Source organism: Pipistrellus hanaki (genome assembly GCF_964339955.1).
Source record: "Pipistrellus hanaki genome assembly, chromosome: 10".
NCBI classification, from domain to species: Eukaryota; Metazoa; Chordata; class Mammalia; order Chiroptera; family Vespertilionidae; genus Pipistrellus; species Pipistrellus hanaki.
This window is the reverse complement of record NC_140512.1, coordinates 52,868,083-52,894,401: the sequence shown is the minus strand read 5'-3', so window position 1 is coordinate 52,894,401 and position 26,319 is coordinate 52,868,083.

Genomic DNA, 26,319 nt, shown 5'->3' with positions numbered 1-26,319 from the left:
GCACCTAAACAGAATTTCTCAGGAGTTGCAGAAAAAGAATGTGGAACTCTTTATTAATATGTGGTGATATTAATATGTGGATTACGTACTAGATGCAAAGCAGTGAGTATAATGCGATGTAATTGTGTTTTAAAAAAGAAAACTTGATTTTTACTTGTCTTACTGTGGTTTACAGCCAAAGGGTTCAAACCAGTGGTCTAGAGGAATCAGTGAGCACAAGGACTTGAGTCAAGCAAAGGGTGGTTCAAACCCACTTCTATAACTCTGGTGCCCTAGGAGGTCCCCCAACTTCCTCTACTGGATAAAAAGTAGATGGTAGCAATGCATCATGGGATTATCGCAAGGTGCTTAGCTCAATGGTCAGCATTCAAAATTGCTATAACTCAAGAATGTTACTTTCAGCAGCAAGAAATACTTCCTTCAGCTTGTCGAGCCTCATGGCCCACTGTCCAATTACATACTTGGCCGTGTTCTGGGCTGAGATGAGAGCATGTGGTGGCCTGTGTTCCTGGCCACCTTGGAGCACTCCTGACTACCAACTCCTCTTCAACTTCCCCCAGCAGCCACCCAGGCCCCAACTGGCTGCACAACTTCCTGCCGCTGGACCACCAAGGGGGCTGGATGACCGAAGGCACGTCTCAGTTCAACGGAGAACATTTATTCGCTGTAATAGGACATTTGTTATCCTGGTCTCCTTTCAGTGTCCAGTCCAGGGAAGTAGATACATAACTCCTCCACGGTAGATTTAAAGAGGAAGATGATGAAGCGTAAGATGGCAGTTGATTTGTGGTTTGAAAGAATATGTGATATGCATGTCCCCATCCAAAATGAAAGGTGATGAATCAATGTCTGAGAATGAAAGGAACTGCTTTAGACTGGAGCTTTCGGTCATAAGGCTTCCTTTCTTCTGCCTCCCAGTTCCAGCCTTTGAACAATGGGGAGGGTTTTTGTTCTGAGTCACATCTTCTGGTAAAAATCCCAAAGCTTGCTCCCTCCCTGTCACCTCCCCCTCCCCTAACCAGCTGCCTACCTGCCTACCTCAGGGCTCATGTAGGGAAAGGTTCATGCAGCAGCCAGGAACCTGAGGATGCAGGGAGATCACTAGATGTCTCCTGTTGAGTTGGGCCTGTACCTGGTACCTATGGGCCAGGGAAAACCGGAATGTCCTCTCACCTATGTGTGGCTCAGCTTGCAGAGTTGAACATGGGCCACAAAGGTGAGCTGCCTGTTGCAAACGATGCTCCTAAGTGTCCACACCAGGTCTTACACTATTTGCTTCCTTGGTTCTCATTTCTTGGTACTATCTCTGTAAAAATACTAGGGAAGCAGAGGGGAACATAAAAAAGAGATTTCCCCTGTGTCTTGGTCTCCTGAGGAGGACATACCCTGGATGGAGGAGGAGCTTGGTCAGGTTGGCCCAATAGTGACATTTTCACATTGCTCAGCCCTAAGAGTTCATAGTTCTTCTTAGGGGTTGGCAGAGGGGGATCACTGTGTTCTATGGAGCTTGTTACCCTAATGGCCTGATGACAGGAGGTGACAGAGATAGATCAGGATAATACTGTAGATTACTTACTGGATTGCCATTATCATTAACAGCCTTAATTGGTCTATAATATACTGCACCTCTGCACCAAGTGCCAGAAATGAGTCAGGCCAGCAGTTGGAAGACCAGCAGTCGGAAGATCAGCAGCAAGTCCACAGTCCTCAGATCTACAGAGAATGCCTTCTGACCTTGGAAGCAAGGCACCGACTCAAGTACAAAATTCAGTCTCTCGTTGCTAACTGAGCCTGTGTTTCTTGGAGCCTCCCACTCTTTCCAGTCCCTTCTCTCCCCCACCTCTCTGACCAATAACTGCTGGCTCTCCTCCTTCTGCTTTCCTTGATGGAAATACCCTCCTGTGTCATCGCTTTACAGTTTTCCCAGGCATGTTTGCACTTGGCTTTCTTGCAGAAACTCTGAGAGGTTAGTAGGAGCAGAAATACTTATCCTTGTCATATGGATAGAGGAAATTGAGACATCGAGTTATTGGATGTAAGGAAACTGGGACCAGAACCCTTGCTAGGACTAGGATCTAAATTCCAATCCTAATTTCCAACTCATTTCCAGTTCCACAAACACACACACATACATTTACACACATTTGAACATACATATAGCTGCACAGTCACATATATACTCACACACACTCTCACATACACATCACGACTGTCCTTCTGATCAGACTTGCTATCCGTTTTCAATAGTATTAAGTCATTCCTCATTCTTGAGATAAGTGACTCACACACCCTTTCCCCTTATCTAATGCTCTCCAGTTTTTCAATGACATAAAATACAGAATTTGGCCATTTCCCATGGGGCCTCAGCCAAGGTCACAGGGTAATGCCTAAGCTGTTTCTCCAACTTCCTTCTGCCTTCACACTCCCAGCAGTCACACTGCTCAGCACTCCCGACGATTCTTAATGAGGAGCCTTCTCCGTCCAATTCTTCCCCTATCTCTCTGGGGAATTAAAGCAGAATCACTAGAGCTTTCAGCCTCTGTGTTCCTCCTCCTCCTCAATCCTGCTCAGGAAGAGGAAACATGATCTGTCTGCTAGTGGACAATAGCCTGTGCATGAAAATGGACACCCATGATTTCTACTTCCTCAAACCCACAACCTCAGTCTAATCACCAGCAAACCTCAGACCCAAACTGAGGGAGACTCTACTTTTTCTAAGCTCCATGCAACAGGAGTTAGCCTCACAAAGCTCTTCTAAAGTGTCAAGATCATGAAAAACAAGGCAAGAATAAAAAGTTGCCACACAGTGGAGGAGACAACCAAATGTGACCTGGAATCCTGGATTGGCTCCTGGCACAGCATGGGACGGTAGTGAAAGAACTGGAGAAGTCTGAAGAAAGTCTGAGGTTCAGTTAATAGTATTACACCAAAGCTCATTCCCCCATTCTGACCACGGTACTATGGGATGTATGAGGTTAATGTCAGGAGAAACTGGGTGAAGGGTAAGTGGGAACTCTCTATACTATCTTGGTAACTTTTCTGAAACCTCAAATTATTCCACAATAAAATGTTTATTACATAAAAGGCAGGCCCAGCCTAAATGACAACAAAGCAGCATGTTTACATTCTACTCTGCCTTGTGCACCTGACGGTTACATAGGACAAGGGCATCATGCCTAAGCTCATGCATCGGAGCCTGGCCTGGCAATGAATTGCTCCTGGAGAGGTGGGGGGTGGGGGGGGGTAATTGATGATATGCAGTAATGTCTCACTGGTACTATTTATTGGGTGCAGACAGGCCAAGGCCTGAATTTGAAACAAATCAGTGCAGAATTACAGCCTTCTAAATCAATGACATGTTAATAAATAATATGTACAGTGTACATACTAGTGAAATGTGTGTGTATATGCACACAGATGGCAGAAAAAGCTTTATTCTAAGATCTGGGCAATATGAGTTAGCCTAGCAAAACAAATTAACATGTTGGCTTTTAATCCATTGATACTTAGCATATAACCCAGTGGAATTGTGTTTTTCTATTACAGCCATAAAAATAATTTTTGAATAAAGTTCAAGTTGCTTCTATAGAGGGAGACCTGGGGTCCCACAGACCAGCTTAAGAAACTCTGGGGCAATCCTTGGATTGTATAGGTGTGCCTCCTTACCCAAGGTCACTCAGCAAGTAGCAAGGAGAATCCAACTCTCCTGGCTTCCTGTCCTGGGCTCTCTGTACCACAGACAACTCAAGGACAGGCCCAGTGGTGGAGGCCTGCATCCTTGGACAGCCTAGAGCATGAGTCTGGAAGAGTCCAATTTGCATTTCTGAAGAGGGAATGTTGGTAGACAGCTTCCTAAAGTCATCGCAATCAGTGGGAGGACAGAAGCTGGTGGAGGGGGCAGATTATGAGAATCCTGGTGAGTGAAATCCCACCTGTGAGGACATAGAAGACAACCCCAGCTCTCCCAGGACAGGGAGCAGAGGTGCTGACAATTGAGCCCAGCTGCTCCATCAATAAGTTTCTGTAGAAGGACCATGCTTTTGGCTATGGTATTGTTTCCACAAGAAGAAAGGGAAAAACATTGATGGCTGGATTTCAGGGAAAATCAGAGGCCATGGGAGAATGACCCTGATGTTGTAAGAGAGTAATCAGAGACAAGCAAACCGGGGGGAAACCACACTCCAAATTCTATAGAAAATTGAATAGTTCCTGATAAATATTCCAATCAATCCAAGAGAACCCTCTATAAGAGATAGGTATGATATAATAAACACAGGCATTTCAAATCCACATCCAGCCCTGGCTGGTGTGGCTCAGTTGGTTGAGTGTCATCCTCTGCATCAAAAGGTTGCAGATTTAATTCCCAGGCAGGACACATGCCTGGGTTATGGGCTCAATCTCCACTAGGGAATGTGCAGGAGGCAGATGGATGTCTGCTCTCACATTGATGTTTCTCTCCCTCTCCTTTCCTCTCTCTCTCTCTCTCTCTTTTTTTTTTTTTAAATCCACAGCCAGCCATGCTTGAATTATTCTTCTCCTATGGTCCCAAATCACTCCTGGCAAACAAATCAGCAATGCCTCTGAGCTTCCCGCTGTGAGCATCCAGCCAAACAAAGACACAGACCAATAGGCAGGGACTGATGGAGGCAGTATGTGGACACTTAAAAATTCCTGTGCCCAGAGAGCCAGTGCTGGTGCTTTGCTGCTTTTTAGCTGAGTGGTCTGAGTTTTCTTCACAGTCTCCAAATACCTATTTCCTCTCTCTCTCTCTCTCTCTCTCTCTCTCTCTCTCTCTCTCTCTCTCTCTCTCTTTTTTAAGAAAACTTAGACTGAAAGAAACTTGAATTTATTAGATTTTCTTTTGGTTTGTTTTAATTGCTTTTTAGAGAGAGAGAAAGTGGAGTTGCTTCTATAAAGAGAGAGAAAGAGAGGGAGAAAGAGAGAAGCATTGCTGTGGGAGCTGAACATCCATCAGCTGCTTCCTGCTGGATATTGAGCGCAACCCTGGCATGTGCCCTAACCAGGAATCAAACCAGCAACTTTTGGTAGTACACAGGATAATTCCCAACCACCTGGGCCACACTGGCCAGGGCTGTTTCATCTTTTGAAGAAGGTCATCACTTCTCAATTCTAACCATAACACATCACCTCCTTATTTAAAACCCTCTAGTGGCTACCCGTTCAATTAGCATAAAATTGAATAAAATCTTATAATAATAAAATCCAAATTCCTGACGATGGCCTGCAAGTCCCTCCAGGCCACTCTCCATCTTTTTAACCTTATCTTATATGGCTTCCTCCCTCTACTCATTCTCCAGACTCATCGGTATTCTCCATGTCCCCCAAAATAGCACCTCCCACCAGGAGGTCCAGGATGACAAGTCAACCCCCAGCTCACCCCACCCCATATACCCATGGTCACTCCTTCCTGCCATTCCTTTCTCCCCAGAGAAACCTTCCCTGAGCACCATGCAGCTTTCATTCCTAGTTAGCATTAGCCATATCTAATATTACCTCATGTATGTGCTTGTTCGCTTATAGTCTGTCTCCCCCAATTAGAATGTCAGCCACTTGTCTGTCTGACACAGGGCCCTATCAATGCCTAGAACAGTGCCTGTCATATACTAGGTGCTCAATTAAATAAAAAGCTTCCCTTGCCGAAACCGGTTTGGCTCAATGGATATGGTATCGGCTTGGGGACTGAAGGGTCCCGGGTTCGATTCCTGTCAAGGGCATGTACCTTGGTTGCAGGCAAATCCCCAGTAGTGGGTGTGCAAGAGGCAGTTGATCGAGGACTCTCTCTCATCGATGTTTCTAACTCTTTATCTCTCTTCTTTCCTCTCTATACAAAATCAATAAAATATATATTTTTTAAAAAGCTTCCCTCATTCAAAGAGTCTCTGACCCTGGATTTTTCTATATCAGAGACATTCCCTAAATGTATCTTAAAGTTTGTCTGCGAAGAAGCAGTTGTTTTGATGAAAAAGCACTTTGCAGAGAGGGTCCTCATTTTTTTCAGAGTTTTTCAGCCTCATTTTCTCCTTGTAATGCGTGAGGGCAAAACACGGTGGTCTGCAAGCCATCCTGAGACTGTGCTGCTTCCCTCCCAGGACTTGCACACCCAGTGCATCTGGTCTACAAGCCAGACGTGATATTTTTCCTGTCCTTGGGTAAGTTCTGACATTCACATCAGATGTTTCGTCTGTCTCAGGAATTTGGGGCTTAGAAGGTATTGAAAGTAAAGCCAAGGCTAAAAGACAGATTTTTCTACATTGAATAGGGAACCTCAGTCTCACAGGCATATGTTTTTTACATACTCTACGCAGTGCAGCATTTATAAGCAAGCTTCACCCACAAACTGTCCAAGTTCAAGTCACTGGTATTGATGATCTGGGGCATTGGCACCACCATCTTTCCTCAGACTATTAAGAATGAGAGAAAGGCACGCCTTAAGAATAAGAATAAAGTACAGAGACTTGCCTTGCCATATCTCAAGATTTATAATGCAGACCCATATCCCTGATAAAGAAAGGGCATTTCAGGTCGCTGGGGAAAGGATGAATGTACAATAAATGGTGCCAAGACAAGGACTATCCAAGGCAAGGAGGGAAGGAGGGAAGGAGGGAAATATAAGAATTCCTACTCTCATTCCCCTTAAACATCAATTCCGGGTAGATTGAAGACCAATGCCAGCTCTGTTGTTGGAACCCTACATTAATACAATCATTTTGGAAAACATTATAAAAACATCTCGAAAGTTAAAACTGCACCCACCACCAGCAAGTGATTGTCCCCTGGATATACATCCTAAAGAAATTCTTGCTCGTGTTAAGAGTACAAGATGTCCACAATCACAATATTATGATCAAAAGCTTGAAACAACCCAAACGTCCACTGCCGAGAGAGTGACACAAGCAAGTCTACACTGTGCCTGCTCAGGAGTCTTCTCTGAGCAAGGCAAGCATGGTCCTTGCCCTTGTTCTGGATCCAAGCCTGGCAGCTAATCTTAGATGGCTCCATTGCCTCCCCCACCGAGCTATTGCCTCCGAGAAGAGGCAGTGAACAAGGGATGGGGACTATCTTGGGAGGGGCTTTAAAACAATCTCCTCTGGGGTCTAAAATCTGCCTCCCAAGCACATATTAGTTTGTAATGAGGCTTTCATTGGCCACCAGGCTGTCCTTCAATGTAATTAAAGCCCGAGGGCCTTTCTGTACAGCTGGCTGATGTCATCTGCTTGGAAGGCAGCAGTGTGGAATTGGATGCTGGTGCTATGGCTGAGATGTGAATGTAAATGGCCTGGAGCTGTGTTTTTTCACAAGCAGTGGTGTGTGTCTTACATCCCAGGCTCCAGCCTTCTCAATTACCTGGTGGGTCTAAGCTGCTCTCCCCTAAACTCCTGGTTCCCATCCATGCATCAGTCTCCGGTCACTGCTTGCCTGCCACTCCATGTAGGAGTCAGATGACAGCTGGATGGTCATCAGAGGGAGGCGATGGCTGATAGCCTCACTCTGCCCAAGCTGCTGCTGTCAACATGCCTGGACACACGCTCAGAACTGTCCGTCCACTGTGTGAGGAGAAAGGGTCCAGATGGCCAAAAACTGCAATCCCCACTTCTGCTTGGGGTCTCACTTTTCTTCCTCACTGAGTCTCAAAATGTCCAGGGGCAGACTAGAGAAGCTTACTCGTGTTTTTATCATTCTAGTCTCTGGGTAAATTCCCACAAACCTAGAGCAAAAAGGAACTGCTCTAAGAGTAACCTTTGGAAGCAGAAATTAGTTACAAATCAGACTCGGAGCAGCTGAAGTCAGGGCCTGTGGGGAAGGATGTGGGGATCGTTAGTACGGCTGGAAGTCCAAATTTTGCTCTGGGGAGAGGGCTCAAAAGGTGGCAAGTCCTCCAAAGTGAGTCCAGGAGGAGTAAACCAGGTGTGAAGGGCCCGGAGTGCTGTCCCACAGAACTCCCAGTGACAATAGAAATGTCCCATGTCTTTCCAGCCCAATATGGGAGTACTTGAAATGCAGCTGGCGTGACCAAAATATTGAATTTCAAATTTTACTTGAATTGCAATTAACTTAAATTTGAAGAACCACATATAGCCGGTGGCTATGTATTAATATATTAGATAGGAAAGCTCTAGAAAAAAAAAACACTTACCTAAACTAAGCAAAAAGAAAATAAAAGATGAGGGCTGTGGGAGGGATTCACCCACCAGCACTGGGGGCTGCCCACAGGTTCCTAGCCAAGTTCAGAGACATTGAGTGGGCGGAGCTTTTCGGGCTGTGAAAAGGGCAGTTCCTACCTGAAGCCAGGAAAACACCCATGTCCATCTCCAAAAAATAATCTTCTGGGACCAAAGAGAGAAATTTAAAGAGAGATGTAAGGAAAGCATCGCTGTGTTGTTTATAATAATCAAAGCATTGGAAATAATATCAGATTGGATGAATAAAGATTGGTGTAAACTTACAATGGAATCTTGTACAAACATAAAACAAATCATGATTTTTAAAATGTTTAATAATGTAAGTGAAAAAGCAGAACATAAAAACATAAAAAGCAGCCGAAACCGGTTTGGCTCAGTGGATAGAGCGTCGGCCTGCGGACTAAAGGGTCTCGGGTTTGATTCCGGTCAAGGGCATGTACCTTGATTGCGGGCACATCCCCGGTAGTGGGGTGTGCAAGAGGCAGCTGATCGATGTTTCTCTCTCATCGATGTTTCTGACTTTCTATCCCTCTCCCTTCCTCTCTGTAAAAAATCAATAAAAATATATTCAAAAAACAAAACATAAAAAGCAGAACTATATATGCTTCATGGTAATGTATATATACATGCATAGAAAAAGCTTAAGACAAAATACACTAAAATATCATGAGGAGGCATTTCTGGGAGGTGAAATGATGAGTACTTTTACTTCTTTTTTATGTTTGTATTTTTCCAAATTTTCTGTAGTGGCCATTATTTTATGCCCAAAAATGTCTTTCTCAAAGCATGCTGTAAAGTGCTTTTAATAATGTGGAAAATGCACTTATGGATAAGCAAAAAGTCTAGTACATGAAGCTCTACCAAAGCTATATAAACCATGTACAGAAAAAGAGATCGGACTGGTAGCAACTCTGGTGAAATTGTGCATTTTTCCTTTTTTTTTCTAAAATGGGGTTTGGTAGTTGGGGTGGGTCTAATCGTTCGAGGTGGAACTCAAACCCCAAACATTAAAATAAGTATTTCAGGCCCTTCCAGCCAACCCCCTCCCACATCCTCTGGGGGACTTGCTGGGCAGGATCCAGTCCGGCGACCTCAGTGACCTCACAGTGGATGGCCACTCACTCACCCTTAGAGGGTGACCCTTTCTCCTCCGACCCCTCCCACTCCATCACCGTCATTGAAGGAGATCAATAACTATGAGAAGCGATTGATTTCCTTCTCCCCTCCCATCTTCTGTCTGTCTGACAGAATGATTCTGTCTGACATGCTTAACGGGAATCGCACCTGAAAGGAAGTGGCTGGGATGCTTGGCCCTCTCCCTCCCCTCCACCCCTCCCTCTACACTTTCAGTGACTTTAAGATTGGCTGCAGTGCTGTTTATCACCTTGGCCCATGCTATGGCCTCTTCTGGCTTAGCTCCTGTGTGTGTCCCTTGCTGGGCTCCCCATGTCTGCTGCTTCACCCCTGCTAAGATCCCCACACCAGCATCCCTCCCACAGCCAGCAAGGCTCAGGCACCACCCTGTCCCGGAGGACAGGAAGCTGGAGCAGCTGGCTCCCGGCCTCCAAGGTGCATCCCAGAGTCTTGAGAGAGAATTCTTGGTGAGATTCACATCTCAGTGAGGAGCCTCCTTCCCTTCGTCGCGGAACAGAGCAGCTCAGAGGTTTACATGGGCCTGACCCCCATGGGAGTCCACGGGAGCCTACTTCCAACAGCAGCCACAGCCCTGTCATTCACAGGTCTACCTTGCACTATTGACCCAGGAAGTCCATCATACAATGTGATTTGCAATTTTATTACCGCATGAATTTGAATTTGTTGGTGCTATACGGTTGCTATGGCCAAGCAAAATTGAATTAACCAAAAATTGAATACAACCAAGAAATACTCATTTGGAAGGGAAACTGAGGCAGCAAGCAATGAAAGGACTGGTCCGACAGGCCCTTGAAGAGTCTGATTTCATTCATGGAGGAGCACTCAGTGTGGTTGAAACAGAAGCTGATCTGAATTTATAAACTGTCATTGTTCCTTTTTTTATATACTCAGATTTTTTATTAACTTCCTTAATGAACAGTAGCATGCTGACATAGCAGGAAAGTAAGGACAATCCTTAGAGGCCAAAATGACAAGAAAGCAGCAATGCATAGCAGGAGATGGAGTTGGAAGTTCACTGCTGTTTTTTGTCCACGGGATCCTGGTGGCTCAGAGCAGAGGTCTGCACACTGCCTCATGCGCTTCCAGGGGACACTATGCGCTTTCCGTGGATGTGAGAACCAGCGGCCTCTCTAAGCAAATCAGTTTCCACCTTAACTTCCACCTGTATGTTTCCCTAAAATTCATCTGCTTGAGCATGTTCGTATGGTAGAAGTTCCCAGCAGTTGCCATTTCTAGTTTTCCCTCCTGCCCCTTCCTGATATAATTCTCTCATGTTTCCAAAAAAAAAAAAAAAAAAAAAAAAAAAAAAGTTTAAAAGTAAAAATTTTAACCCACTTGAATTTCATCGCATTACATTTTTTCAAGGATGTACACAAAACTTCCTTCCTTCTCCCTTCTTCCTCCCTCTTGCCCTCCTTTACTCTTTTCTTCATTATTTATCATGGACCTGTTCATGTGCTAGGCACTGGGAGAATACAAATAAATACACACACTGGACTACCTTTCTCTTCTGATTCAAAATACACCCAGAAGCTAAGCCTCAGCAGGGAGAGCAGCAAACAGTTTTTATTCTGCTGCATCCCTTGACCCCTCTCCTCCTCCCCTCAGTGGGCCCCCAGTAATTAAATGAGCTCAATGGCTTGGTGTTTCTATTGATAAAAGGGAACAGGATTGAAATAGAAAGTCCTTATTTTCTTCCCCTCACAACCTTGAAGAGAACCATCTTCATTTGTCTATAGTGTGATGGTTTGCATTCCTTTAGGAACTCATAGAAAACAAAGTGGTATTATTTAAACATGCCAATGAAAGGATATTTAAACATTCGGAGAATGCCATTCTATTTTGTATATTAATGCTTTAGTAAATCTGCCCTAGAGGTTGTGTTACAATGTGATCTCATTTTAAAATAAAAGAAACCAATTATTCTCATTTAACATAATAGAGTATTCAGGTATATACGCAATTTTTGTTTTCTCTAAGTCATAATTTGAAAAAAGAACTTTCCACAAGGATTCCAAAAAATTTTTTTCTTATTTCATTCATGGAGGAGCACTCAGTGTGGTTGAAACAGAAGTGTTTCAACCACACTTGCCCTAGGTAAGCCACACTTGCCCTAGGTAAGTGTGGCTTACCTAGGGCAACTTTGGACTTTCTATTTTTCCTAGAACTTCCCCTAATAATTACTGTATTACTCAAAACACGAGTTATACCAAGGATGCACAGATTATTTTTGAGTTGCAGCATGCTGTACAAGAAAGAGTATTAGGATGGAAGGCCTGAGACCTGGGTTTTAATGTCAGGATTGCTACTTACAACTCCTATGTCTCTTTCAGTTAAGATTCTTTTGGTTGGCAGCATCAGAAATAAACTCTAAAAGATCTTTATTTTAGGAAGAATCCATTGGAAGGACATTGGGGAAACTTGTGAAATTGAAGAGCTGAATAACAAGATGAATGATGAGAAGGCATAAACGTGACTCCAGGCTCTCAGCATCTGGAGAATGTGAATTCCTTCCAATCTTGCTGCTCTTCACAGAATTACCTCAACAACCCACCAGTCTCTGTTTCAAATACCAAATGCTTAAGGAAGAGATTGATTAACTCAGCTTTAGGCCCAGATTAAGAGCAAGCTGTCTCCGAGGTCTGTCTCAGGAGGGACCCACCAGAATAGGATGGGGGCCTCCTCCTTGTACTCCAACCATTCCCAGAAAAGAGGGCACAATAGGGCTGGGACCATGCCCAGAGGCCTCTACCAGGGTCTTTGGGCAAGTGACCCAACCCATGTGCCCCAGTTTCTTCTATAAAATAGAAGTTGGACTCTATTATTCTTAAGATCCCCTCTTCGACTTCATTCTGTAGTTAATAGTGGTGGTTCCTAGCACTTCTAGAAAATGATAATGGGAATCTTTAAACTCTTTTCAACACTTGTGAAAATGTAACAAACTGTTTGTTAAAGATAAGTCTGCCTAGGCACACTAAAAATAAATTAATAAATAAAATAATTAAGAAGAAACAAGCATGTTGCAATTTATGCCCTAGAATTATTTCAACACTGTGGTCATATACAGATGGACAGCAATGGTCATATGCTATGCAAAGCTCTGATTGGCAGTTAATTTTGATAACATAAGATAGGGAAATAATCACTCTTTAATAAATGCAACTTGTTTTTTTAAAATGTCTTGTGGCCCTGGCCAGATCAGTGGTTTACCGCCGCTCCAAAGGTTTCCTTAAACCAGTGGTCACCAACCTTTCTGTCCTCACAGACCACTGGTTGGTGACCGCTGGTTTAGAGCATAGCCCTGATAGAGCAAGGTTGTAGGTTCAATCTCTGGTCAGCGCACATATAAGAAGGAGCAACCAATTAATGTATCAGAAGCATTAACAGCCTTAATTTATGTGGTAAGAGGAAACAATGTATTTGTGGAAGTTGGAATAAATTTTCTCACCCACATCTACAGACACTTCCAAGAGAATTCTGGAAAATGAGGAACTTGTGGCTTTCCTGCTCCGCCTCCAGTAGAAAAGCCCACATGCATGTATCCATCAGTGTCAGTTTCCAAAGTGAGCGAAACCAAATTCATGGGGACATTTGAAAGAAGAACTTTGTTTCATCTCAGAAAAGCTGTCAGAAGTGCAGCCCCCCTCCCTTCCTCTTTTAAGGAACTCAAAAGGAGAACTTGAAATCTATGAGGTTTGTGTCTACTTGTTCCTAGTGTGGCCATTAACAATTAAAACACATTAAAATAATAGGCAACCATAATATATGCTTATGCCTTAAAAATTCTGGGTTAATTTTGGCTTTGAAAATTGCCTCTTCATTTGAGAAACAAAGCCAACAGAAAAGAAGTTGATCTCTGCATAGCACCAAGTGGGATGTCAGGTGACCTGGCTGCTAGTTAGTCCTTCCCCTCCCATAACCAATTTTGTGTCCATGGATCCAGCGCCTCTCCCTCTGAGCTTTAGTTTCCTCCTCTGAAGACTGAGAAGCACAATATGAGGCTAATTCATTCTAGCTCTCATTTTCTGTGTTGCTAAAACAGCACATATTGCTCAAGCTCCTTCTATGTGGCAGGCTTTCTCTGGGTGATTAATATGCATTATGTCCTTTAATTCCCAACAGCAGCATACCATTTTCCAGTTTTATAAGAGAGAAAACTGATACTGAGAGGTCAAAGTAGGGAGGAAGAGCCAGACGTCTGTGTCCAGAAAGGCACTTTTAGCGTCAACCCACTCAGGTACTGAAAGTTTCCCACTTCCCTTTCCTCCAATTTCTAAAACAAAATCTGAGCAGATGCTTTCATGTGCAATTCTTTTCATCTTTCCCCTCGACATCACCTCTAATCACCTCTGTTACTTGTCTCTAAATTTCCTGCAATTTGTCTTCATCTTTCTAGAACTGAAGAGAGGATAGCAATCGTCTTCCAGGTGCAGTTTCCCTGGGCCCCTAACAAGGAGGTAAACTTCTTTCAGGAAATTCTCTAAGGCAGAGCCTCAGGTCTTTCTGGTGGTGCTGTGCTGGAAGGTTAAAAACCACAGAACTCAAAGATAGCCAGAGCCCCAGTTGGGGAATAGCTGACTAACAAATAAAGAGGTTGGGAGATTGAAATTAGGCCAAAAGGTTAAGGAACCTGGAATTTGCTCACCTAAATAATAAAACTGATAAATATTGGGAGACCATTCTCTATGGACCCTCACATTTTTGCACATCTTGCAAGCAGGGTGCAGACTGCCCTGTGTTCCAGACCACTTTTCAAGAATATTTGTACTGCAAATAGCCTTGGAAGACAGAGATAGGGTGTCACTCCAGATCAAAGTGCAGGCATGTTTACTGCCTATTATAAAAGATGTGGGCACCCTAAGTTCAGGGTTCCTCTCCTATTATGGAACTCACTGTGTATACAGGTGTCATCTGGCCATCTTCATTCCCATTCTGTAGGAATTGAGGCTCAGGGAAAAAGACATAAATATGTTGACAATGTGGCTACTATTTTGTTATGAGTAATAAAGTCTTTCGTCTCTGATCTAGAAATCTCACATCTTCTGTCAACTTGAAATAGTAACAGTCTAACTTGATAGGTTACAAGTAGAGTAAAACCTCAAAACCTCCACAATTCCTGACATTAATAGACTTGAGAACAAGTTCCCATGAAAAGAATTGTGTATCTTCAAAGAGAGGTCAACAAACTTTACTTTCCCCTTTGTGAGAACCCCAGAGTATTCTCCTAAATTGTAGAAAAGAATATATGAACCCAGATTGTTGGGTAAATCATACATATTTGCTAATATTTGTGTGGCTTACCTAAGGCAACTTTGGACTTCCCCAGAAGATCTTTTTTTTTTTTTTTTAATATATTTTATTGATTTCTACAAAGAGGAAGGGAGAGGGATAGAGAGTTAGAAACATCGATGAGAGACATCGACCAGCTGCCTCCTGCACACCCCCTATTGGGGATGTGCCCGCAACCAAGGTACATGCCCTTGACCGGAATCGAACCTGGGACCTTTCAGTCCACAGGCCGTCGCTCTATCCACTGAGCCAAACCGGTTCTGGCTTCCCCAGAAGATCTTAAAGAACAGTCTAGATATCTAACCATGTGATATATGTCAGACTTGAACACTCCTGAATGCAAAGGCACAGGCAGGCACCATCAAGGCCTTCGTCACGCTAGTAATGGCTTTCAAAGCAATTCTGTCCATGTGCACACCCTGAGCCTGGTTCTTTTTCCATATGAAATATCCACAACATGTGGCGCTTTCTCTTGGGAATTCGCTCAGCATTGGTCAATCCTAGAGCAAATTTCCCATGATTCCCATGACTCGGGTAGAACCCTGACCCAGTTTTCAGAGCCCAGTCCTGAAACAAGCCTTTTTAAGAAAAGGGTCCTTCCAATTGTAGCTTTAAGCATGTCTAAGGGAGCTGCTGGTAAACTCAGAAGCATGCCAGGATAGGAAGGTGGCTTTTATCCTCTTCACTCTATTTTCCTTTCTTCTGCCCTCCCTACAAAGTCCTCTTTGGAGATGACTTGGGGAATGACTGGATAATGTGTTGGTAAGTCCTAATATATCATTTTTTCCTCTGAGTCAACATATAATGAAGATGACAATGATAGCATGGAGGCCTGAGCATCATGGAAGAATATGCTCATTTTCTTACTAAACACAGAACTTCCAATTACCAAAACCTTAGACACATCCTTTCTGATGAAAAAGAACTCAAAGTACATCACATAAAATGTCCTACACATGTCCACACCATTAGCACTACTTTACCTGTGTATGGGACTTTTCCTCTTTTAAGCACTGTTATCTCATTTGAATCAAACAAACCCTATTGTCATGCCAAATATTATTAAACCCATCTTACAGGTGATGCAATTGGAGCTTATAGAAATTACAAGTTTTGCTTGACATCCCAAGGTGATTATGTGCAGAGTTGAAACTATCTGACTCCAGGTCCATGATCATTCTGTTATGCCAGGCAGAAAGGGGATGCAATCCACAGTTGGGTTGGGGCAGGGGGGGGGGGGGGGGGCAGGGGGACAGTAGGGGAAGGGAAGTTATTCCTGTTTTACAAAAAGGTAAGAATCAAGTGACTTATCCAAGTTCACACATTGTCTGAATTGCAGTAGAACCAGATCTAGATACCAGGTCTGTGGAATCTGTGGCCCAGCTCTTTCCCAGTGATTACTTGAGCTTGCCGGATGGATGACAACTCTTTTTAAAGCAAAAATCATCTTTGTGAGACTGAGCTGGTCAGTGTGCATCCCAACTTTGGACACCAGAGAATTTGATCTTGAAATCAAGCATGCTGGATACAAACCCAGTATTCTTTCTATCATTGGCCTCACCTGCTCTGGAAAGTCCTCCTTTCATGAAGCTTATATGGGGAACTAGTTTCTGAAAACCCATACTTCCCCTAATCCTCTCTGCTCTCACCTTAAGAAAAAAGAAAATTAGGTATGATGAAAGTTTGCCTATCCCTAGACTCCTAACAGAAAACTTGAGAATTGTAACCTCTCTTTAAAGTATCCTGCTCAGCCCCCAAAACTGCATGGACCATTAGAAGTAGAAACTACTACCCACATTTTTAAGATCTTGCAGAGACATTAGAGGGAATCTAGAGGAAATCATTCATATTCAAAAGAAATAAAAGGCAATGAAGTCCAGATGAGGAGAGCTGAGTGAAGGAAATCCTTCTGGCTCTTAAGTTATATGATTCTATGATATTGGAATTGGGATAATTTGGCCTGAAGAATAGAAGACCAAGGAAAGCAAAATAAGACATTCATAACTGACTTCAAGGTTAAAAAGCTGTAGACAGAGACAACCAGATGAATTACAAATCAAAAAGAAATAGTCCTCTGTTTTATGAGCAAGATTCAGATCAGACATCCTTGAAAACTTTCAGACAATAGGAACAGTAAGACAAGAGGTCAAGAGAGAACACAGGGCAGGAAATCAATTGCCTTGACCTAGGGCCTCTTTTCAGCCCAAGGTGGAGCTTGGTCCTATGAGAACAGTGGTGATGGTAAGAGGAAGAAATTATTAACCTGTTAACCGGGGAGTTCCCTTTTTAATTACGGAACGTACAACGGGCTCATACTCTTTCACTAGGACGCGTCAGTACGTCACGCCCAGTGGATGTAATTTTATATTATTATTTTTTTATTTATACTTAATTAAAATAAATGAAATATATATTTTTTGTTTACTTGTATATAAAGCACAAAGGAAAATACAAAATTACAAACAAATAGAAAAGAATACCAACAAAAAAATGGAAACATCGAATTAAAAAATTATAAATTTTATAAATAATTATAAAGATTACAAAAAATATATATTTCTTATTTCTATACACAATAAAAATATTAAAAAGTTAACAATTACAGAACAATAAACAAAAGCACACAAATAAAATAGAAATATTGAGTTTAAAAAATTGAAATATAGATGTAAAAATTAAAAACTCAACTTCTGTGTGATATATTTTAAAACAATTGTTGATACATAGTGCTTGCTACCTTACAATCCAGACACCAGTATGTAGATTGTTTCCTAACACCTTTTTTGTAGCAAACTCGGCATTTCCTGGATTTAGTTTTTCCTATATCGCTTTTATTTGTTCTGGATAATGCCTTTCAACTAAGCGTGAAGGTTTAGATGTAGAGCTGCTTGTTGATGTCTTTGGGTGGGTTTTCACTATGTTGTTATCTACCAATTTCTCTACACACTCTATCAAAAAGTGTAATCGATCCAAATGACCTTTATCTTTTTTGTATATAATATATGCATTGAAGCAGCACATATCAATTAATCGTAGAAAAATTTTTTATAAATTTTTTTTACCCTATTACGGGCAACCATGTAGGCCACCATAACTCCATCTCCCAAATCTACGCCGCCGATATTCTTGTTATAATCCAGGACAAAATTCAGTTTTTCTTGCCTTCTTCCTCTCTTTTCAATCATTGTCTTTTCGTCATTATGAATAGAACTGAGCATCACTATGTCTTTTTTATCCTTCCATTTTAAAACCGTAAGTTTGTCTTTGATTCTTACTATATGTTCATTTTTCTGTAATTTTTTTTATTTTACTGGGGATTCCGACTGTTTATCCTCATTGTTCCAACAATGTCTGTATTGTTTTGACACAAGAGTTCAGCAAAATGAATTGACGTATAGAAATTATCTAAGTAAATCCTATACCCTTTATTCAGTAAGTCATGTGTTAACTCCAAAACAATTCTTGTTGATTGTTTTTCTTGTGGGTAGTTCGAACCATAATTTGTGTCCTTGCCTGTGTATAAAATTATATTTTGTACATATCCAGATTGGCTTTCACTCAAAATAAACAACTTCATTCCAAATCTAGCTCTTTTTGTAGATATATATTGTTTCCAAAATAAATTCCCTTTCCATAATAAAAGAGATTCATCTACGCATATTTCTCGTTCACATACATAAAAACTTTTAAACTTTTCAGACAAATTATTGATGATTGGATCAATTTTATATGTTTTTCTATTATATAAAGGTTGGAGATATAAAAAAATATATAAGTAAATAATATATAATACGAAAATAGGTAGGTAAGTGTAAGTACGTACCTGTCACTGCTCACCCAGAACACGTCCACCACTCTCAATAGCGAAATTATGCTGATTCCCTCCATGTCTTAAATTCATGTTGAGACATGTATGGATGACTAATATCTTTGTTGTTCGGAAATATACATCCCGCCCGTTTCAGGGCACAACATATATTTCAAGGACGTATTCATATGTCCTACCCGTACCCGATATTGTTTAAGTTTGACGTATTTATACATCCCGCTCGGTTAACAGGTTTAATGTTTTAGGGTCATCATGCAGTTGACTCTGCAATCGTGTTGAAATGACCATTCTAGGACCATGTCTCCCCCTGACCAAGCTCCTTCGGCTCCTCCCTGGGAGAGATAAGATGATGGCCATTAGATTGTCTCCTCCTTTATTCCCCTTCTTTGCTGGAGGGGAGCACAGGTTTAGATGTCCTTCCATCAAGGACTCATTAAGTCATATATTTATGAGGGTGGCAGTCTGAACCAAGAGGATCTCAGGTATCAACAGAAGATTCTGGCACCTGGATTGGCCTGTTTCTGCATGAAGGGGGAAATTGTGTGCTGTGGAACAGGAGGGCAAGATAAAGGGTGGGGAACAGAGAAAACTGGCACCAAAGTCTCCTATTCTTTTCCTTTTTTCTCTCCCTCTCCTCCTGCTCAGTGTCCACTCTAATGAAAATAAGCCTGCACAGCTTCTTCTGCAGCCCAAGAATTTGTTCAGAGCAATTTGGAGCCGATTGAATGAACAGGAATAAACGGGCAGATATTGCAGCTTATGGCTGGCTGCTCCAAGACCCCAGGTAGTGATTAGAGGCCCGTGGTTCTTTTTATGCCCACAGCAAGCAGACGGGTGAAATTTGGTCCAGTTAAGAACTCTAAACAGGAGGTGCGGTGGTGAGGAATAGGATGGGCAATTATACTCAGGGTTACTACCTGGGCGGTGGCCATGCCACCAGGACCTGAGAAATAATTAAGTGATTGAGTAAAAGATTGAAACAGTGGGAGGCAGTGATTGCTTTGTTAGGCCCGTGGATGTACAGGGATGAAGTGTCCTTGCGGGAGGGAAAGCCGATTGCTGCCCATGGTAGACCTTGTCTGCTCTTGGACTCCATCCCAACAGTGACTCACTCTCCCTGAGCAGCAGGGAAAACAAGAGTCACACACACATGCTTCCCTGAAATGACAGTCTCCCTCTGTCCCCCTTCCTCTGCCACATTGCTGGCAAGCAGACAGTGACATTGAGGGCCTGCCTGAGTGGTATGTGTGTCCTCCCCTATAGAAAGAATGGGTTTCCTTGGTCTCTCCATGATCAGTCACCAGCTCTTGCTCTTGGTCAAGGAAACAGATTCCCAAAATGACTGTTCAGTGTTGTGCGAATATCTGTGGTTTTTGAATAGAGGCCCTTAAGGGAACAGAGTTCACGACCTTGAACTCAGAACCAGAGAAACTGTTGAGCAGATAGGATTGACTTTGACTGAACATCTGCACCTCAGTGAAGCATTTAGGAAAAGACCTGCTGGATCACTACAAAGAAGTGTGCCATCTTAGGAGCACACCCGGCCTACCTGGGCATTTTGCTCCACACCATTATTCTGAAAATGAAAACAAAGGTAGTGTTTTCTCTAAAATCCCCATCACACACATACTTTTTTCTGCTTTGTAGTAGCAGCATTGAAGGTATTTAAATGACTATGGTATGGTCTCTGCTCTCAAGAAATGGGGGTCTTACAGTGGAGATAGATATAAGAACATCGTACTGGAGGAAATTATGGGACAGCATGTAAAAAAAGAAGAGGGGCAACTAGTGCAGCCACGAGACCAGTAGGAGCATCTTTATGTCACATGAGCTGAGCCTTAAAGGATAAGGGCCAGGAATTAGTCAAGAAGAGAACAGGACCACATTGATTGTTCTAGGCAGAGAACACAGCATAAGCAAAAGTATGGAGATGGAAACTTGTGTGGCTCATTTGGAGAATTACTCTGCATCCAGAATTATTAAAGCACTAGAGACCCAGTGCACAAAATTTGTGCATGGGTGCAGTCCCTAGGCCAGGTCAGAGATAGAAGTGCGAGCACCTGGCATAGAAGGGCAGGTCCCAGCTGACCTCTGGGCCCTGGGCAGCACCTGGGCCTCTGGGCCCCCATGCGCTCCCCTTTGCCTGAGTCATAGCGCCCAAGTCCTCACATGGAGATGTGGTGAGCCCAGCCAGACAGCATGGGCTGGGGCACAGCACGGGCCTCTGGGCCATCCAGTGGCGCCACACGGAAGCCAGGTGGGCAGCACACTCTCTCCTAGCTGGCATTGCAGAGCAGCTCCTGTGTGAACCCATAAGGAGTCCAACCAGCCTCTGTGGTCCCTGCAGCTGTGGCCTGGCTCATCCAAAAAAGGCTGCACAGGTGTAGGATGGACTCCTGATAGCTGACCAGCACCTGAGAACTGGGGCTTCCCCAGGGTGCGAACCCTGGCATTCCGGGGAAGGCTAAGAGGGGGAATGAAAGTGAGCTTGGTGGACAACCGCATTCTCACTGCCCTTCTGTCTCCTTCACCCCCATCCCCAGGTAGTTGGCAAGAGGTCACAGCACATTGCTGACGCCTGCCATGCTCCGCGCCTACTCCTGGTGGTCAGCACACATCATAGTAAGTGGCCGAACACCCATTGAATTCCTGGTTGAATGACCAATTGCCTGATGGGATAAATTTGCATATTAAGCTTTTATTATATAGGATAGGTACAGTGCAGATAAATATACAAGATGAAGTCAGCAGTTCCCATTCACCATGTTGGAAAACACAAACTTTATCCAACCCAAACTGATGCCATGGAAAGATCTCAACTCTGCTTGAGGGATCAGGGGATAGCCAGTTTTAAATTTTAGGAGATGGACTTGAGGGAAGAAGCTGTGACAGAGTCCAGTTCCCCTGAGATGAGGTGGAGGTCTGACCTGGGGAAGCTGACTGTAGGGTGGAGAGAAGGGGAAGGATTTGGGAAATCCTCAGGAGGGGAAGTTGGCTGCAAGTCAAGACCAAATCATAAAAGCATGGCTACCTGATTTCTGGCCTGATGATACTGGGTGGGTGTGACTGGAAGGAAGAAAAGACTTGAGAGAAGGGGGGGGGGGGGGTTTCATTTGACCATGTGGAGCTGGACGGCTTGATGGGTCTCCTAATGAAGGAATTTCCAGCTCTAGCCCTGCAGCTGGACCTCTCGGGGAAGGCACTTGCCTCTCTGGGCTTCAGTTTCCCTCACTGTGAACAGGAGTACTCACTTCCCTCAACTCACCTTCTGGAAATAGACTGTGAAGGGAAAATGTATTTCAGGGACTTTGGAAATAAAGCTGTTACATAAATATAAGGGGTTTGAACAGTCTCTGCGTGGGGTGGTCTAAGATTTCCTAGAGCTGCAAAATGTTGCAAATGATGGACTCATTGGGTGTTAGGTCAGCTCTTTGTAACCTTAAAACATCAACACATAGGATTTGCTTGCTTTTAACGCTTTACCCCTTTGATGCCATGGAGAAGCAGGGAGGTGTGTGTACAAAGGGCCCTCAGAGGCCATATGGTCCACTGCCCTCACTTCACAGATGGACAAGATGGCCAGAGAGCGGACATTCACTGGAAGAGCACAGGTAGTTAGTAGCTCTGATCAGCGTACAGGTGATCTAACCTCCCCCAGTGTCCTCTGGAGCCACTGGCAGAGTCAATATCATCTGTAACTCTACAGCCAAGGCCTCCCACCTCAGCCCACTGGGCTGTATGTTCTTGTAGATGAAGTAAGAGCCACTGGTTAATGGTTGCAAAGCCCTCTGAAGCTCTAAAGAGTTAGACAATCTACACAACGCTCATATATTAATGAGTCTCTCCCTGTTCATTTCAAGCCCAGAACATTATCTAGATTTAAATAATGCACAGCCGAGTATGGATGGATCAGTAACTGACAGCAGTAGGGTGGAGACGTGGAACTGTGAATAAATTAGAGCACAGGGTGGGGTCAAGGGAACAGGAAGCTCAGAGGACAAAGATAAAGAGCCTTCAGGTTTGAGGGGCAGGCAGTGTGGGGGACAGGAAGATGAGGCTGACCTGGGCCTTGGCAGAGCCCATAGCCCTTCACAGTGGGAACCAGAACAGGATGGCCAGAGAGTACTCAGGGACAGGTGTACCCAAGACCCTCAGTCCTTCTGGCCTGGACCCCAGAGTGATGGTGTGAATATGCACCTAGGGGTTCCCAAAGACTGAACAATGAAACCCAGCTCCTAGGAGATGACTCCACCAAAGGTGACTGCAGGGTGACATCAGTGTGGGAGGCAATATGTACCATAGGGGCCTCCTGCAGGTCCAGATGCACACTCATATTTTAAAGGACCTGAGAAGTCCTGCTGTAGACAAACCTGATTAACTTAGTTTATACTGTTTCCCAAAGCAACCTGACCTGAGAACCCCATCCTCACAAAGCTCCTCTCGGGAGACACAGCTGGGGATCACGCCTTGGCACATCCCCTGTCTTCAGATGGCTTCCCCTCCCAAATGACACCATGTTTGCCTCTGAGTATAGGGGCTCCCGAAGCCTTAATTGGGACTTAATTTGTTTCCCACCTGTTTTGTCAAAAACATAGGTCACCCCAATAGCCCTAAGTGAAAAGTCTAGTCTTCTCATGAGGATTCTGACCAAAATTCAATTTAATTAAATGCAACTACCTTTTGAAGGCTGATTCAACACTATAGTGGACATAAGACAATTCAACAAGCAGTCCCTGACTTGACCGCAACCAGGAGTAGCAGGGCTCCAATCCAGAACTGGTAGCTCCCATGCCAAGATGATATTAAAATAGGTGCTAAAATTGGGGGTCAAAGCAATTCGTTCTGGGGATGCTCAGAGGAAAGAGAGAGAAATCAGGAAGCCTTCTTATAGAGAGCCACAGGCAAGGTTTGAAGAGGCAAAGGAGAAAGGATGGCAATTTGGGTGGGGATGGGAAGCTGGATGGCTCAGTATGAGTTCCATGTGGGTGGTCAGGGGAGGTGGGGAGATGAGCCCATAAGAGCACTGCTGTTCACAGGCCTGTGACAATTTCTACAAGATCTTGGACCTGCTGGTGACTGAGGAGGTGGTGAAGGCCCCTTACCTCGGGGACTAATCCATTCCTTTGGATTATGCCCCAAAGAAAGACCCAACTACATATGGACAAGGAGCAGACCTCCCTCGTGCTCCTGGTAGGTTCTGATTCTAAGGCAGGTCTGGAAGGGAAATGCTCAGATGGAAGCAATCATGACACATTTGTAGGAGAAGATAGAGTGACCCCATATCCAGAATATCCCTGCACACCAAGTGGCTCTCAAAATTTGCCCCTGAAGGTTTTATTAACAAGTAACACAACCTTCAAGGCCCAGTTTCTTCCCCACGGAGCATTCTCCCAGTGAGGGCCAGGACTTTGTCACATCACAGAGGGGACCAGCTGCTGCCACATTTCAAATGCAACTTGACCACAAGCCCTCCTGACCCCTCCCCACCTGTCCCATGGGTTTCTCCACCTTCCCTTGGGGGTGGGGGACTGGGCACAGCTCCCGGACCTCAGGCTGTCACTCATCTCCCATTGAACAAGGGCTCTCTCATTAGTTGGCTCCTCCTTCTCCTTAGGCCTTTATTTACAGTAACTATGGAGTCAGCTTTCTGACAAGAAGGAAGAGAGCAATTAGAGGCTTTTGTCTCTGCTGGGCAGCCTGGCTGACATCATCCTCCACTCCCTGTCATGCTGGGCTCATGGTTAACCCCCTTCTTTCCCTGCTGCCTACTGGTCCAGGAAAACTAGGAATGCTGGGATTTAGAGAAGCTTCAAAAATATGCACATTTTTAGAAAAACACAGAGCAGCAGGGTAATGAGTTGCAGCCCCCATGTCCACAGAGGTCAGGGCCCAGGGATACTGTGAGAAGGACAATCTACAAAGAGAAGTGGACATCGCTGAGGTCACTGAGCAGCTCGCTACCCCATCCACTGCCAGGCCTGGCTCCATGGTCTTGACTTCCCTGGGATTCTAGCACAGTGGAGAAGACTATGGGGCTGGGGTCAGTGGTCATGTCACTCTCTGCTGCCCCATTCCCACGCTGAACACACACAGCCCAGTCCCAGTCCCAAACCCAGCTTAGTGCTAAGAAAACAGAAGGCAACATGAAAAATCCAATGGACATTGGGTGTTCCCATGGCACCAAAATCAACACCAGATCTTAGAAGGTGTTATGAATTCTCCAAGCTTTTATGGAGGATCTACTGTGTTGGAGGCACTGAGGACCCAGCAGGGTATTAGATAGAACCTGTTCCTGTCCTCATGGAGCCTCTAATATATCAAGGCAAGCTGACACTGCACCAGCCCATGGGAGGAGTTTTCAGTGCTCCCATAAAGAGGGCAGGAGGCCAAGAGAGGATCTACTAGGGATACCTAACCCACTGTGGAGCATCAGAGACAGATTCCTGCAGAAAATGATGCTCTGGTTAAAGTCAGGAAGATGGGCAGAAGTAAGTATGGCAGATGAGGCCAGAGACAAAGACAAAGGCTCACCACCCACCCTGCTTCCTTCATCCCTCCTATCTCACAGAGACCAATGGAGAGGCTCCTTGTGGGGCATCCCAGGCTGTCATCCAGCTCCTGCTAAGACACTCCCAGTGCAGGAAGCACACTGGGGTCCACTTAGGCACAGCTGCAGTCGAAGGAACCTTCTTCCCTAAGTTACAGTGAAATCTGGGTCACAGTGAAAAACAGAAAAATGTAGGACTTTGATTCAGACAGATGGGATTTAGATCCTATCTTAGCCACTTACAAGCATATGAGGTCATTCAAAAATGTTACATTAACCTCTCTAAGCTTTGTTTCTATATCAAACGGTGCCTCCCTCATAGAGCTGTTGAGAGGATTAAATGAAAGAGTGAAGGATTAAATGTATAGCGCTTAGCCTAGAACTCAACAAACATCAGACATTTTTCTTAGCCATTGGTGGTCTCTCTCTCTCTCTCTCTCTCTCTCTCTCTCTCTCTCTCTCTCTCTCTCTCTCTCTCTCTCTCTCTCTCTCTGAAATGTATAGCATTTATTCAACACTCAAATGTGTAGAATATGCATATTTTCTAAAAATGTGCATATTTTTGAAGCTTCTCTAAATCCCAGCATTCCTAGTTCACTGAACTGTTCCCCATAGCACATGTTTTCTAAGCTGTTTACCCTCCAATTGCATATAGCAAGTGAAGGAAGAAGCTGTCAAAGCCACTAGCACAGAGCTCAGGATAATTATGTCTGTAAATGTCAGCTGCATGAGGGCAGAGCTTGTCTATCTTGTTCACTGCTCTATGCCCAGCACCAGCACAATGGCCAGCATAAACTACACACTCAGTATACACTTGCAGAGACAATGACTAAAGTCTGGGCATGATGTGTCCATTAATTTAGCCTCAATGTTCTTCATTTTTAAAGAGTGCCATGTTCTTGACTCATCAGACTGACAACAAAAACTCTAGGACTTCAACATGAGCTGCTGTTGCATTGAGCCTTCCTCATCCTGTCTTCATTCAGTTTTTTTAACTAAAGGCACAACTTTGATTTATCCCTCCTATCTTTTATTTTATTAGTTTCAGTCCATTGTTCTGGCCTGCCCAGACCTTTTTTGAATATTTACTCTGTCATCCAACATATTAGCTCCCCCTATATCTTTGCTCCATCTATCAATTTGTTAGGCATGCCTGCTATGTCTCCATATATCTGAAGAAAAAATGTCAAAAAGGACAGGCACACTGTATGGTCCTTTAGGGAAAGGGACAAGTCTCCTGTGACCTAGCACTGGGGATTTCCTTGCTGACATCTGTTTATTAACCAACACATCTTGGA